Source organism: Oncorhynchus tshawytscha, unplaced genomic scaffold, assembly GCF_018296145.1.
Source record: "Oncorhynchus tshawytscha isolate Ot180627B unplaced genomic scaffold, Otsh_v2.0 Un_contig_11543_pilon_pilon, whole genome shotgun sequence".
NCBI lineage: Eukaryota > Metazoa > Chordata > Actinopteri > Salmoniformes > Salmonidae > Oncorhynchus > Oncorhynchus tshawytscha.
In genome coordinates, this window is record NW_024607023.1 from 1 (window position 1) to 15,677 (window position 15,677).

General features: G+C 52.1%; 1 long non-coding RNA gene across 2 annotated transcripts; it reads left to right on the forward strand.

Annotated features, from left to right (window-relative positions):
* The first annotated feature begins 8,439 nt into the window (after positions 1 to 8,439).
* Positions 8,440 to 14,865, forward strand: LOC121842356. Of its 2 annotated transcripts, none has more exons than XR_006081076.1 (3): positions 8,440 to 8,454; positions 11,854 to 11,984; positions 14,784 to 14,865. It is a non-coding gene; the product is annotated as an uncharacterized LOC121842356 (long non-coding RNA). The 2 variants fall into 2 exon arrangements; XR_006081075.1 differs by lacking the exon at positions 8,440 to 8,454 and adding an exon at positions 11,466 to 11,479.
* The last annotated feature ends 812 nt before the right edge of the window (positions 14,866 to 15,677 follow it).

The window sequence follows — 15,677 nt, forward strand, 5'->3', positions numbered from 1 at the left end:
CCCAGGTCACAACCTCAGCTGCTACATCATCATGTCAGCACCCAACCCAGGTACACACCTCCCTGCTACATCATCATCATGTCCTCACCCAACCGGTCAACCTCCTCTGCTACAATCATCATGTCCCACCCACCCCAGGTACACACCTCCTCTGCATGTCCTCACCCAACCCAGGTACCACACCTCTGCTACCATCATCATCATGTCCTCAACCAACCCCAGGTAACACCTCTCTATACCTCATCATCATGTCCTCACCCAAACCCAGGTACACACCTCCTGCTTCATCATCTGTCCTCCACCCAACCCAGGTACAACCCCTCTGCTACATCATCATGTCCACCCAAAACCCAGGTACACCATCTCCTATGCTACATCATCTGTCCTCACCAACTCAGGTACACACTCTCTGCTACATCATCATGTCTTTGCTCAACAAACCCAAGGTACACACCTCCTCTGCTACATCATAATGTCTCACCCAACCCAGGTACACACCTCCTTCTGCTACCTCATAATGTCTCACCCAACCCAGGTACACACCTCCTTGCTACTCATCATTGTTCATCACCCAAACCAGGATACACACCTCCTCTTGCTACATCATCATGTCCTCACCCAACCCAGCGTACACATCCTCTGCTACGCATCATGTCCTCACCAACCCAGGGTACACACTCCTCTGCTACATCTCATCATGTCCTCACCCAACCCTAGGTACAACACCTCCTCTGCTACATTATCATGTCCTCACCCAACCCAGGTACACACCTCCTCTTGCTAACATCATCATGTCCCCCCCAACCCAGGTACACACCTCCTCTGCCTACATCATCATGTCCTCACCCAACCCAGCGTCACACTCCCTGCCTACAATTCATCGTGTCCTCACCCAACCCAGGTACACACATCCTCTGCTTACATCATAATCACGTCCTCACCCACCCAGGTAACCTCTGCTTTTACTACATCACCATGTCCTCGCTGTAACCCAGGTACACACCCTGGCTAGATCATCATCATGTTCCTCACCCAACCCAGGCACACACTCTCCTCTGCTATATCATCATGTCCTCACTTCAACCCAGGTACACACTCTCCTCTAAGCAGACATCATCATCATGTCCTCACCTACCCTAGGTACACACCTCCTGCTACATCATCGTGTCCTCACCCAACCCAGGTACACTCTCCTTCTGCTGAGCATCATCATCATGTCCTCACCTCCAACCCAGGTACACACCTCTCTGCTACATCATCATGTCCTCACCTCCAACCCAGGCACACCTCTCTCTGCTACATCATCATGTCTCACTACCAGCCCAGGTACACACTCTCCCTCTGCTGCATCATCATGTCTCACCTAGCCGTAGGTGGCTACAATCATGTCTCACGTAAATCCAGGTACACACCCTCTTCTTGCTACATCATCATGTCCGCTACCCAGCCCAGGTACACACCTCTGCTAAGCAGACATCATGTTCTCACTTCCAACCCAGGTACACACTCCCTTCGCGCTAAGCATCTGTCATGTCTCACTTCCAGCCCAGGTACACCTCTCCTCTGCTATCATCATGTTCCTCACCCAGCCCAGGTACACACCTCTGCTACATCATCATCATGTCCTCACCAACCCAGTGTACACACCTCCCTGCTACATCATCATCATGTCTCACTCCAGCTCTAGGTACATCATCATGTCTCACGCAACCCAGGTACACACCTTTCCTCTGCAGCATCATCGTGTCTCACCCTAGTCTCAGGTACACACCCTCCTCTGCTACACCATCACTATGATCCTCACCAGCAGCCTCAGGTATCACACCCTTCTCTGCACATCTATCATGTCGTCACCTAACCCTAGGTACACACCTCCCTCTGCTACATTATCATGTCTCTCACCTACAAATCGCCAGGTACACTCACCTGCTACAGTATCATCATGATCCTCACCAAACCCCAGGTACACACCTCTCTCTGCTATCATTACTCATGTCTCTCACCCAACCCAGGTCACCTCCCTCTGCTACATCATCATGATCCTCACGCCCAGCCCAGGTTGCACACACCTCTTTGCACGTCATCATGTCTCACCAACCCAGGTACACACCTCTCTGCTACATCATCATATCTCCACCCAGCCCAGGTACACACCTCCTCTGCTATCATCATCGTGTCCTCACCCAACCCGGGTGTACACACTTCTCTGCTACGTCATCGTGATATCGTTTGCCCTCACGCTACATCATGTTCTCGCCCAACTTTAGTGTATACTCTTCTCTGCTACATCATTATGTTCACTCTATGCCTAGGTACATACTCTCTGCTACATCAGTCATCATGTGCTCACCAACCTAGGTACACACTCCTCTTCTGCTCCCGTCATCGTGTCCTCGCCTCAACCTCAGGTGCACACCTCCTCTGCTGCATCATCATGTCCTCACCTACCCAGGTACACACCTCTCTCTGCTACATCATCATGTCCTCACCAACCCAGGTGACATACCTCTTCTGCTTCATCATGATGTCCTCACCCAACCCAGGTACACACTCTCCTCTGCTACATCATCATCATGTCCTCACCTAACCCTAGGTACACACCTCTGCTGCTGCGTCATCATCATCATGTCCACTCTGCGCCTAGGTATGCATCATGTCTCACTAACCCAGGTATACACTCTCCTTCTGCTACATCATCATGTCTCCTACCCAGCCCAGGTACACTCCTCTGCTACATCATCATCGATGCTCACCTAACCCAGGTACACACTCTCCTCTGCTATCATCATGTCCTCACCCAACCCAGGTACTACATCTCCTCTGCTACATTATCATGTGCCCTCACTCCAACCCAGGTACACACCTCTCTGCTACATCATCATCATGTCCTTTCACCCAACCCAGGTACACACCTCCCTCTGCTGACATCATCATCATTGTCCTCACCCAGCCAGGTACACACCTCCTCTGCTACATCATCATGTCTCTACCCAACCCAGGTGGACACACCTCTCTGCTACATCATCATGTTCTACAACCCAGGCTACACAGCTCCTCTGCCATATCATATGTCCCCTATCTGGCTCAGGTACACACTGCTACATCATCATGTCCTCACCTAACCTAGGTACACACTCTCTCTGCTACACTCACACACATGTACTCTTCTACATCATCATGTTCCCTACTCCAACTCTAGGTACACACCTCTCTAAGCATATCATCATCATGTCTCTACCTCAGCCCAGGTACACACCTCTTCTACATCATCGTGTCTCACCTATCCTAGCTCAGGTACACTACACATCATGTCTCTACCTAAATTCTAGGTATATACTCTCTTGCAGTCATTATGTCTCACCAACCTAGGTACATACTCCTCTGCTACATCATCATGTCTCTCACCAACCCAGGTACACACACTTCCCTTCTGCTTCATCATTATGTTCCTCACCAACCTAGGTACACATTTTCTGCTATCATCATGTCCTCTACCCAACCCAGGTGTTTGTGTACATCATCATGTCTCACCAACCCAGTACACACCTCCTCTGCATCATCATGTCCTCACCCAGCCCAGGTACACCTTTCTCTGCTGGCATCATCATGTCTCACCTAACCCAGGTACACACCCCCTCTGCTACATCATCATCATGTCCTCACCTACCCCAGCCTAGGTACACACTTTCAAGTATCATTATGTCTCATTTGTGCCTAGGTACACACTTTCTGCTATCAATTATGTGTCTACCTAGCCTAGGTATATACTTCTAAGTATCATCATGGTGTCCTCACTAAGCCCAGGTATATACCTCTGCTACATCATGTTATGTCCCACTTGTGCCTAGGTACACACCTCCTCTGCTACATCATCATCATGTCCTCACTGCAACCCAGGTACACACCTCCTCTGCTACATCATCATGTCTCCACCAGCCTAGGTATCACTCTGCTGCGTCGTCATGTCCTTCTGACCCAGTTACCATTCTGCTATCATTTGTCATCTCATCACCTAGGTACACACTTTCCTGGGTGCATCATCATGTCTCACCCAACCCAGGTACATTCATCCTCTGCTACATTATCATGTCCTCACCTAACCCAGGTACACACCTCCTCTGCATAACATCTGTGTCATCATGTCTCACCTAACCCAGGTACACACTCCTCTGCTACATCGTCATGTCCTCACCAGCCCAGGTACACACCTCTGCTGCATCATCATGTGTTCACCCGGCCCAGGTACACACCTCCTCTGCTACATCATCATGTCCTCACCCAACCCAGGTACACACTCCTCTGCTATCATCATCATGTCTCACTCCAGCCCAGGTACACCCTCCCTCTGGGCACATCTCCTCACCAACCCAGGTACACACGTCTGCTACATCATCATGTCTCACTAGCCAGGTACATCATGTCTCTGCATCATCATCATGTCTCACACCAGCCTAGGTACTCATCGTGATCCTCACCCAACCCAGGTACATACCTCTGCTGCATCGTCATCATGTCCTCCACCAGCCTAGGTACACACCTCCTCTGCTATCATCATCCATGTCCTCACCCAGCCTAGGTTTACACCTCCTCTGCTGTTATCATGTCCTCACCCAACCCAGGTGCATCATCACCTCCTCTGCTACATCATCATGTCTCTCCACCAGCCCAGGTACACCTCCTCTGCTACATCATCATCATGTCCTCACCAACCTAGGTACACAATCTCTATACATCATGTGTCCTCACCTAACCTAGGTGCACACTCTCTGCATCATCATGTGTCCTCACTAGCCCAGTACCATCATGTCCTCACCACATCTCCAGGTACACACCTCTCTGCCATGCATCATCGTGTCTCACCCAGCTCAGGTACACACCTCCTCTGCTACATCATGTGTCCTCACCTAAAGCCCAGGCCCACACCTCATCTCTACATCATCATGTCTCACCCGGCCCAGGTACACACTCTCTCTGCTACATTATCATGTCTCACCCAACTCAGGTACAGCACCTCCTGCTACAATCATCATGTCTCACCTAAATCTAGGTGCACCTCCTCTGCTACATCGTCATCCGTGTCCTCCACCCAACCAGGTTTTACACCTCCTCTGCTACATCATCATGTCCACTGACCCAGGTACACACCTCCTCTGCTACGTCATCATGTCTCACCTAACCCAGGTTTTTCCTCTGCTACGTCATCATGTCTCCCTACTCTGTGCCCAGGTTTGCACTCCTCTGCTAACGTCGTCGTCATGTCTCACCCAACCCAGATTTGCTACATCATCATCATGTCCTCTTTTCGTCGTCATGTATCACCAGCCCAGGTTTATCACCTCCTGCTACGTCATCGTGTCCTCAGCCCAGGTACACACCTCCTTTGCTACATCATCGTGTCCTCACCCAGCCCAGCCTCAGGTACAATCATGGGTCCTCCTAAGCCCAGGTACACACCCTCCTCTGCTACATCATCATCATGTCTCACCGGCCCAGGTAAAACACCTCCTCTGCTACATCATCATGTCTCACCTAACGTCCAAGGTCATCACACCTCCTCTGCTGCATTATCATGTCCTCCTGACCTAAATCATCAGGTCGTCGTGTCCTGCTGCAGTTTTCGTCATGTCTCATCGTCTGATCACCCAGGTTTTCATCCTCTGCTATCGTCATCATGTCCACCTAACTCAGGTACACACGTCATCTCCTCATGCTACATCATCATGTCATCTCATCCTAGCCCAGGTACACACCTCCTCTGCATCATCGTGTCCTCATGACCCAGGTACACACCTCCTCTGTCCTCACCCACGTCATCATGTCCTCACCCAACCCAGGTGCCACCTCCTCTGCTGGCATCATCATGTATCACCAGCCCAGATTACACACCTCCCCTGCTACATCGTCATCATGTCCTCACCAAGCCTAGGTCCTCTCTCTGCATCGTCATCATGATATCCTCACCCAACTCGTTGGTGGTCATCGCCTCCTGCGCATCATCTAATCGTCGTCCTCATCGCGGCCCGGGTGCACTCCTCATCTTAACCGTCGTCGTGTGTCATCACCCGTCGTCGATATCAAGATTGCACATCATCGCTGCGATCGTCGTGATCCTCCTGGCCCAGGTTACGCATCTCTGCTGCACCCGTCGTCGTCATTGACCATCATCCCTGCGTCGTCGTGATCATCCTGCGGTTTGCGCATCATCATCGTCGTGATATATGTTCTGCGTCATCGTATCATCCCAATCGGTTGCTGCCTATCCTGCTGCATCGTCGTCATTGTCCTCCGGTAGTTGCGCACCTCCTCTCTGCTGCATCGTCATCGTAATCCTCACCCGGTAGTTGCACAATTGTCACTCACCTCCTCTGCTACATCGTCATCATGTCCTCACCCAACCAGTTCACACCTCCTCTGCTACACGTCATCATGTCCTCACCCAACCCAGTGCCACACCTCCTCTGCTTCATCAATCGTGTCCTCATAGCCCAGATTTTACACCTCCTCTGCTACATCATCATGTCCTCACCCACCCAGATTGCTTTTTCTCTGCTGCATCATCATGTCATCACCCAACAGCCAGGTACACACCTCCTCTGCTGCATCGTCATTAATATCACCCAACCCCAGATTTACACCTCCTCTGCTACGTCATCGTGTCCTCACCCAGCCCAGGTACACACACTCCTCTGCTTTGCATCATCATCGTGTCATCCAGCCCAGATTGCACATATCCTCTGCTACGTCATCGTGTCATCACCCAGCCCAGGTAGATCCTCTGTATCATCGTGTCCTCCACCTTCAGCGTCGTCACCTCCTCTGATATCATGACCCAGTTTATCCATCTGCTGCATCGTCATCGTGTCATCATGACCCAGGTGCACACTATCATCTGCTGCGTCATTAAGTTGATCATCACCCCAATGGATTTTTATCATCATAACGTCGTCGTCATTGATATCACCCGGCCAGTTTGCACCTCATAACACGTCGTCGTGATATCACCCGGCCGGATTGCGCACTATCTGCTGCGTCACGTCGTCGTGGTCATCATGACCCGGTTTTTGCCTCCATCTTAACACGTCGTCGTGTCATCATGACCCGGATTTACCGCACTTGCCTCTGCTCATCATCGTCGTGATATCCCATGACCCGGATTTTGCACGCTGCGCTGCATCGTCATTGATATCATGACCCAGATTTTATCCTCTGCTCATCATCATCGTGTCCTCCACACCCCAACCCAGGTACACACCTCCTCTGCTCCATCATCATCATGTCTCACCTAACCCAGGTACACATCTCCTCTGCTACATCATCATGTCTCTACCCAGCCCAGGTACACACTCTCCCTTCTGCTACATCATCTCATGTCCTCACCCTAGCCCTAGGTACACAATCATGTCTCACCTAACCCTAGGTACACACTCTCTCTCTGCTACATCATCATGTCCCTACCCAGCCCAGGTACACACCTCTCTGCTACATCATCATGTCTCACCTCAACCCAGGTACACACCTCTTCTGCTACATCATCATGTCCCTCACCCAGCCCAGGTACACCTCTCCTCTGCTACATCATCATGTCCTCACCCAGCCCTAGGTACACACCTCCCTTCTGCTACATCATCATGTCTCACCCAGCCCAGGTACACACTCTCTGCTACATCATCATCATGTCTCTCACTCAACCCAGGTACACATCTCCTCTGCTGCATCATCATCATGTCCTCTACTCCAGCCCAGGTACACATCATGTCTCACCTAACCCAGGTGCACGCCTCCTCTGCGTCATCATCATGTCCTCCACCCGGTAGGTGCCGCACCTCCTCTGCTACAATCGTCATCGTGTCCTCACGCGGCCAGGTTGCACCTCCTCTGCTGCGTCGTCGTGATATCACCCAGCCCAGTTGCACCTCCTCTGTGCTACGTTATCGTGTCCTCACCACCCAGTACCCACCTCCTCTGCTGCATCGTCATCATGTCCTCATGACAGGTTACACCTCCTCTGCTGCATCGTCGTCATGTCCTCACCCAACCCAGTTGCCACCTCTCTTAACATCATCATGAATCCTCCCGGCCGGGTGCACACACCTCCTCTGCTACATCATCCCGTGTCCTCACCAGCCCAGGTGCACACCTCCTCGCTGCATCATCATGCTCCTCACCCAGCCCCGGGTACACGCACCTCCTCTGCTACATCATCGGATGTCTCACCCAACCCAGGTACACACCTCCCTGCTCGTCATCATCATGTCCTCTTCTGCGTCGTCAACCACCCAGGTGCACACCTCCTGCTGCATCGTCATCGTGTCCTCACCTGGTGCCCATCATATCTCTGCTGCATCATCATGTCTCACCCACCCGGGTGCACACCTCCTCTGCTGCATCATCGTGTCCTCACCCCAGCAGGTGCACACCTCCTCTGCTACGTCATCGTGTCCTCACCCAACCCAGGTACACACCTCCTCTGCTGCGTCATCGTGTCATCCACCCAGCCCAGGATACACACCTCCTCTGCTGCATCATCATCGTGTCCTCACCCAACCCAGATTGCACCTCCTCTACTACATCGTCATCGTGGTCATCATGACCGGATTGCGCATCATCTGCTGCGTCGTCGTCGTGATCATCGCCCGGTGGTTGCCTGATCGTGTCATCATGGCCGGTTACATCATCTGCTGCGTCGTCGTGTCCTCCATGACCCAGTTGCACGCTCATCTGCTGCATCGTCGTCGTGTCCTCACTTATTAGGTGCCTCGCTGCGTCGTCTGCTACGTCATCGTGTCCTCAGTGACCAGATTTATCATCCTCTGCTGCGTTATCGTGTCCTCCACTTTGAGCCGGGTTGCACTATCATCTTCTTGCATCGTCATCGTGTCATCACCCAGCCCAGTTTGCACTTTATCATCTGCTGCATCGTCGTCGTGTCCTCACCCAGCCCAGATTTACACACCTCCTCTGCTGCATCGTCATGTCCTCACCCAACCCAGGTGCACACCTCCTCTGCTACGTCATCATGTCCTCCACCCACCCAGGTGCACACCTATCTCTGCTGCATCATCATGTCCTCACCCGCCCAGGTTGCCTCCTCTGCTACATCATCATGTCCTCTGGCCTCAGGTGCCTCACCTCCCCCTGCGTCATCATCATCATGTCTCTTCTGCGTCATCGTGTCCTCAGCTCAGGTTACACACTCCTGCTGCATCGTCATCATGTCTCACCCAGCCCAGGTGCACACATGTCTGCTGCATCATCATGTCCTCCCAACCCAGGTACACACCTCTCTGCTCATCATCATGTCCTCACCCAACCCAGGTACACACCTCCTCTGCTCATCATCATGTCCTCACCCAGCCCAGTACACCTATCCTCTGCTGCATCATCATGTCCTCACCCACCCCAGTACACCTCCTCTGCTACATCATGTCCTCACCCAACCCAGGTACACACCACCTCTGCTGCATCATCATCGTGTCCTCCCAGCCCAGATTTACACCTCCTCTGCTACATCGTCATCATGTCCTCATGACCCATGTTTATCACCTCCCCTGCTGCATCGTCATCATGTCCTCCTCAGCCGGTGCGCACGTCTCTGCTACATCATCGTCATCGTCGTCGTCCTCCATCTGCGTCGTCATCGTGTCCTCATGACCCAGGTGCGCACATCTCTGCTACATCGTCGTGTCCTCATCCCAACCAGGGTGCACACCTCAGGCATCGTCGTATCACCCAGCCCCACGCACCTCCTCTGCTACATCATCATGTCCTCCACCCATCCCAGGTACACACCTCCTCTGCTACATCATCATCATGTCCTCACCCAGCCCAGGTACACACCTCCTCTGCTACATCATCATCATGTCCTCACCCAGCCCAGGTACACACCTCTGCTGCATCATCATGTCCTCACCCAGCCCAGGTACACACCTCCTCTGCTACATCATGTCCTCACCCAACCCAGGTACACACCTCCTCTGCTACGTCGTCGTGATATGCTGCGTCGTCGTCAATCATCACCCTGACCCAGTTAACGCATCATCTGCGTCATCGTATCTGCTGCGTCGTCATATCATCACCTACCCGGTACATCTGCTGCGTCGTCGTGTCATCACCCGGTAGGTGCACCTCTGCCAACGTCGTCATGTGCATCATCCGGTAGGTGCGCGCATCATCCTGCGTCGTCGTGTCATCTGCTAACGCGTCGTCGTCGTGTCTCCCAACCCAGGTACACATCTCCTGCTATCATCATCGTGTCGTGTCCCCAGCTTAGATTTGCACACCTCTGCTACGTCATCATGTCCTCATGACCCAGGTACACCTATCCTGCTGCATCATCGTGTCCTCACCAACCCAGTTGCACACACCTCTCTGCTACATCATCGTGTCTCACCCAACCCAGTTGCACACCTCCTCTGCTACGTCGTCATCATGTCCTCACCGGCCCAGGTACACACCTCTCTGCGTCGTCATGTCCTCATGACCCAGGTACACACCTCTGCTGCATCGTCATGTGTCATATCATGACCCAGGTACACACTCCCCTGCTGCATCGTCGTGTCTCATCCAACCCAGGTGCACATCTCTCTGCTGCGTCGTGTCCTCACCCCAGCCCAGGTGCACTCCTCCTCTGCTGCGTCGTCGTCATCACCCAAGCCAGATTTACACATCTCCTCTACTCGTCATCATGTCCCTCACCTGTGCCCAGGTACACACCTCCTCTGCTACATCATCATGTGTCTCACCCAACCCAGGCACACCTCCTCTGCTACATCATCATGTCCTCACCCAACCCAGGTACACACTCTGCTACATCATCATGTCCTCACCTAACCCAGGTACATTCTCTACTACATCATGTCCCACCCAACCCAGGTACACACCTCTCTGCACATCATCATGTCCTCACCCGCCCAGGTACACATCTCTATTCCATCATGTCCTCACCCAACCCAGGTACACCTCCTGCTGCATCATCATGTCCTCACTAAACCCAGGTACACATCTCCTCTACTACATCATGTCCTCACCCAACCCAGGTACACACCTTCCTTCTGCTACATCATCATGTCCTCACCCAACCCAGGTACACATCTCCTCTACTACATCATGTCCTCACCAACCCAGGTACACACCTCCTCTGCTACATCATCATGTCCTCACCCAACCCAGGTACACCTCCTCTGCTACATCATCATGTCCTCACCCAACCCAGGTACACACCTCCTCTGCTACATCATCATGTCCTCACCCAACCCAGGTACACACCTCCTCTGCTACGTCATCGTGTCCTCACCTAAACCCAGGTACACACCTCCTCTGCTGCATCATCATGTCCTCACCCAACCCAGGTACACACCTCCTCTGCTACATCATCATGTCCTCACCCAGCCCAGGTACACACCTCCTGCTGCATCATCATGTCCTCACCCAACCCAGGTACACACCTCCTGCTACATCATCATGTCCTCACCCAACCCAGGTACACCTCCCCTGCTACATCATCATGTCCTCACCCAACCCAGGTACACACCTCCCCTGCTACATCATCATGTCCTCACCCAACCCAGGTACACACCTCCTCTGCTACATCATCATGTCCTCACCAGGTCATCTCATTTCCACAAACCCAAATGACCCTCCTCTACCCCATGTAAAATTGATCTATCCTGCCTGTGTTCATGTGCTTTGCTTTGACTTTGTTTTCTCCCTCTACGGTATAAATCAGGTGCTTTGTTTTCCCTTAGTTTGTTTGAACTTTTGGCAAGTCTTTGTTCAGGTTATTATAGTAGAACTGATGTAGGTAGCTGTTGATTGGGTGCTAGTGAGAGTGGTTAAGATTGGTTGTGTGTCCAGGCCCCCAGAGGACGTCTCCCATGGCGACCAAGACATTCCACGCCCCCCTGAGGCAGATACAGTCCGCCCCCATGCGCAGGGCGACGCCCACCAGAGCGCCAGACGCTGAGATACTAGAACTGAACCAGCAGGTACACACACACACACAGAAATACAAACATGAAAATAAGAATTCTTATCAAAGAAGTACCTAATTTATTCTCTATATATATTTTTTCTAAATGTTTGATATACAGTGCCTCGGGAAAGTGTTATGTTACATCTTTATTCTAAAATTTAAAAAAATATAAAAATCCTCAATCTACACACAATACTCCTTAATGACAAAGCGAAAACTGTTTTTAGAAATGTATTAAAAATACAAAACAGAAATACCTTATTTACATAAATATTCAGACCCTTTACTATGAGACTTGAAATTGATCTCAGGTGCATCCTGTTTCCCATTGATCATCCTTGAGATGTTTCTTCAACTTGGTTGGAGTCCACCTGAGGTAAATTCAATTGATTGGACATGATTTGGAAAGGCACAGACCTGTCTTAAATGGAAGAGGTTTGGAAACACCAAGACTCTTCTTAGAGCTGAGCAACTGAGCAATCGGGGGAGAAGGGCCTTGGTCAGGGAGGTCCTGCAGCACTCCACTAATCAGACCTTTATGGTAGAGTGGCCAGACTAAAGCCGCTCCTCGGTAAAAGGCACATGACAGCCCGCTTGGAGTATTCCAAAAGGCACCTAAACGACTCGCAGAAACAAGATTCTCTGGTCTGATGAAACCAAGATTGAACTCTGTGCTGAATGCCAAGTGTCACATCTGGAGGAAACCAGGAACCATCTCTATCTCTGTTGTGGGGATGTTTTTCAGCGGCAGGGACTGGGAGACTAGTCAGGATCGAGGGAAAGATGAACAGAGCGATCCTGATGACAACCTACTCAGAGGACCTCAGACTGGGGCGACGGTTCACCTTCCAACAGTACAACTACCCTAAGCACACAGCCAAGACAACACAGGAGTGGCTTCGGGACAAGTCTCTGAATGTCCTTGAGTGACCCAGCCATAGCCCGGAGTTGAACCCAATCGAACCTCTCTGGAGAGACCTGAAAATAGCTGTGTAGCAAAGTTCCCCATCCAACCTGACAGTTTGAGAGGATCTGCAGAGAAGAATGGGAGAAACTCCCCAAATACAGGTGTGCCAAACTTGTAGCATCATACCCAAGAAGACTCGATTCTGTAATCGCTGTCGAAGGTGCTTCAACAAATTGCTGAGTAAAGGGTCTGAATACTTATGTAACTGTGATATTTACTCTCTACCTACCGACCTCCTACCCCTCTCTCCACCTACCGACCTCCTACCCCTCTCTCCACCTGCCTACCTCCTGCCCCTCTCCACCTGCCTGCCTACCCACCTCCCATCCACCACCTACCTTCTACCCCTCTCTCCACCTACCTACCCACCTACCTCCATCCACCCACCCACCTTCTACCCCCTCTCTCCACCCACCCACCTACCTACCTACCCACCTACCCACCCACCTACCTACCTCTACCCCCCTCCACCTACCTACCTCCTGCCCCTCCCCTCCACCCACCCACCTCCCACCCCCTCCACCCCTCCACCTACCTCCCCACCCCTCTCCACCTACCCACCTCCTACCCCTCTCCACCCACCTCCACCTCCCTACCTCCCCCTCTCCACCTACCTACCTCCTGCCCCCTCCACCTACCGACCTCCTGCCCCTCTCTCCACCTACCTACCTCCACCCTCTCTCACCCTGCCTACCTACCTCCAATCCACCTACCACCTTCTGCCCCTCTCTCCACCTACCTGCCTACCTACCTCCTATCCACCTACCTACCTTCCCCCTCTCTCCACCTACCTGCCTGCCTGCCTACCTCCCTGCCCCCCCTCCACCCCACCTACCTCCCCCCCCCTCCACCTACCTACCTCCCACCCCCTCTCCACCTACCTACCTCCTACCCCTCTCTCCACCTACCTACCTACCTACCTCCTACCCCCTCTCCACCTACCTACCTCCCCCCCCTCTCCACCTACCTGCCTCCTGCCCCTCTCCACCTACCTACCTCCACCCCTCTCCACCTACCTACCTCCCACCCCCTCCACCTACCTACCTCCTGCCCCTCTCCACCTACCTACCACCTGCCCTCTCTCTCCACCTACCTACCTCCCACCCTCTCCTACCCCTCTCTTACCCCAGTCTCCACCACCGACCTCCTACCCCTCTCTCCACCTACCTACCTCCTACCCCAATCTCCACCTACCGACCTCCTACCCCTTTCCACCTACCTACCTCCCTAACCTCTCCAACCCCTAACCCTCTCTCCAACCCTCCTACCCCTCTCTCCAACCCTCCTACCCCTCTCCAACCCTCCTACTCCTCTCTCCAAACTTCCTACCCCTCTCTCCAACCCTCCTGGGCTCTCCACCTACCTACCCCTCCCTACCCCCTCTCCACCTACCTGCCCCTCTCCACCTACCTACCCCTCTCCCACTCTCCACCTCTCCCACTCTCCCTCTCCTGCCTCTCTCCACCTGCCTACCCCTCTCCACCTACCTACCCCTCCCACTCTCCCTCCACCTACCTGCCTCTCCCTCCACCTACCTGCCTCTCCTCCACCTACCTGCCTCTCCTCCACCTACCTGCCTCTCCCCTCCACCTACCCGCTATCCCTCCACCTACCGCCTCCTCCCATCTACCTGCCTCTCCCTCCACCTACCTGCCTCTGTCATTCACCTACCTGCCCTCCTTCACCTACCTGCCTCTCCCTCCACCTACCTGCCTCTCCCCTCCACCTACCTGCCTCCTCCACCTACCTGCCTCTCCCTTCACCTACCTGCCTCCCTCCACCTACCTGCCTCTCCCTCCACCTACCTGCCTCTCCCCTTTCCTCATCATATGTGTGTGTGTATAGATGTTGGACCTGAAACTGACAGTGGATGGTCTTGAGAAGGAGAGAGATTTCTGCTTCAGTAAGCTGAGAGATATCGAGCTGATCTGTCGGGGAGAATGAGACCAACACCAGCCCAACACTCTCCAAGATCATGGATATACTTTTTTTACGCTACTGAGGAGGGACAGACGCATACAGACTATATGCTGGTGGTAGTGGCATTGGAGTGGCCAGTAGAGGGCAGTGTACCTGTTCCATCACACAACTATTATTAATCTTCTAATCAATAGAAGTAGAATTAATCATAATTTATTAACTTTAATAGCAATTGTTTGTTATTAAAGGGTAAGATCAGTATATTAGGAACCATCGAACATCAAGTTGCAAAATAGTGAACTTCCCTTTAAGTGTATGATGCTTGCTAGGTTACCAGCTCGGTACCAGCTGTCCTTCAGCTGAGACTTCCCGGGTCTCAGACATCCCAGGGCATCGACTAGGTCTTAACCCTGGGGCTATGGCTAAGAAAACTCCACCCCAAAACCATTACAACCATGGCTGTGGTGGTCATGACATTTGGTAAACCGGTGATTGACAACCAAGTAACTGGCGGTCTTCATGGTATTGACCATTAATTAACAAACACATTCAGCATCCTGGCTTCCACATATCCTACAAGACACTGATGCAGACCTTTGGAACATCTACACTTAAAAAGTCTAACAAATCCATATAATATAGCCTCCACCTCCACAATGTAATATAGTCTACCTACACCTCCACAATAAATCCATGTAGTATAGTCTACCTACACCATCACAATAAATCCATGTAATATAGTCTACCTACACCATCACAATAAATCCATGTAATATAGTCTACACCATCGCAATAAATCCATGTAATATAGTCTACACC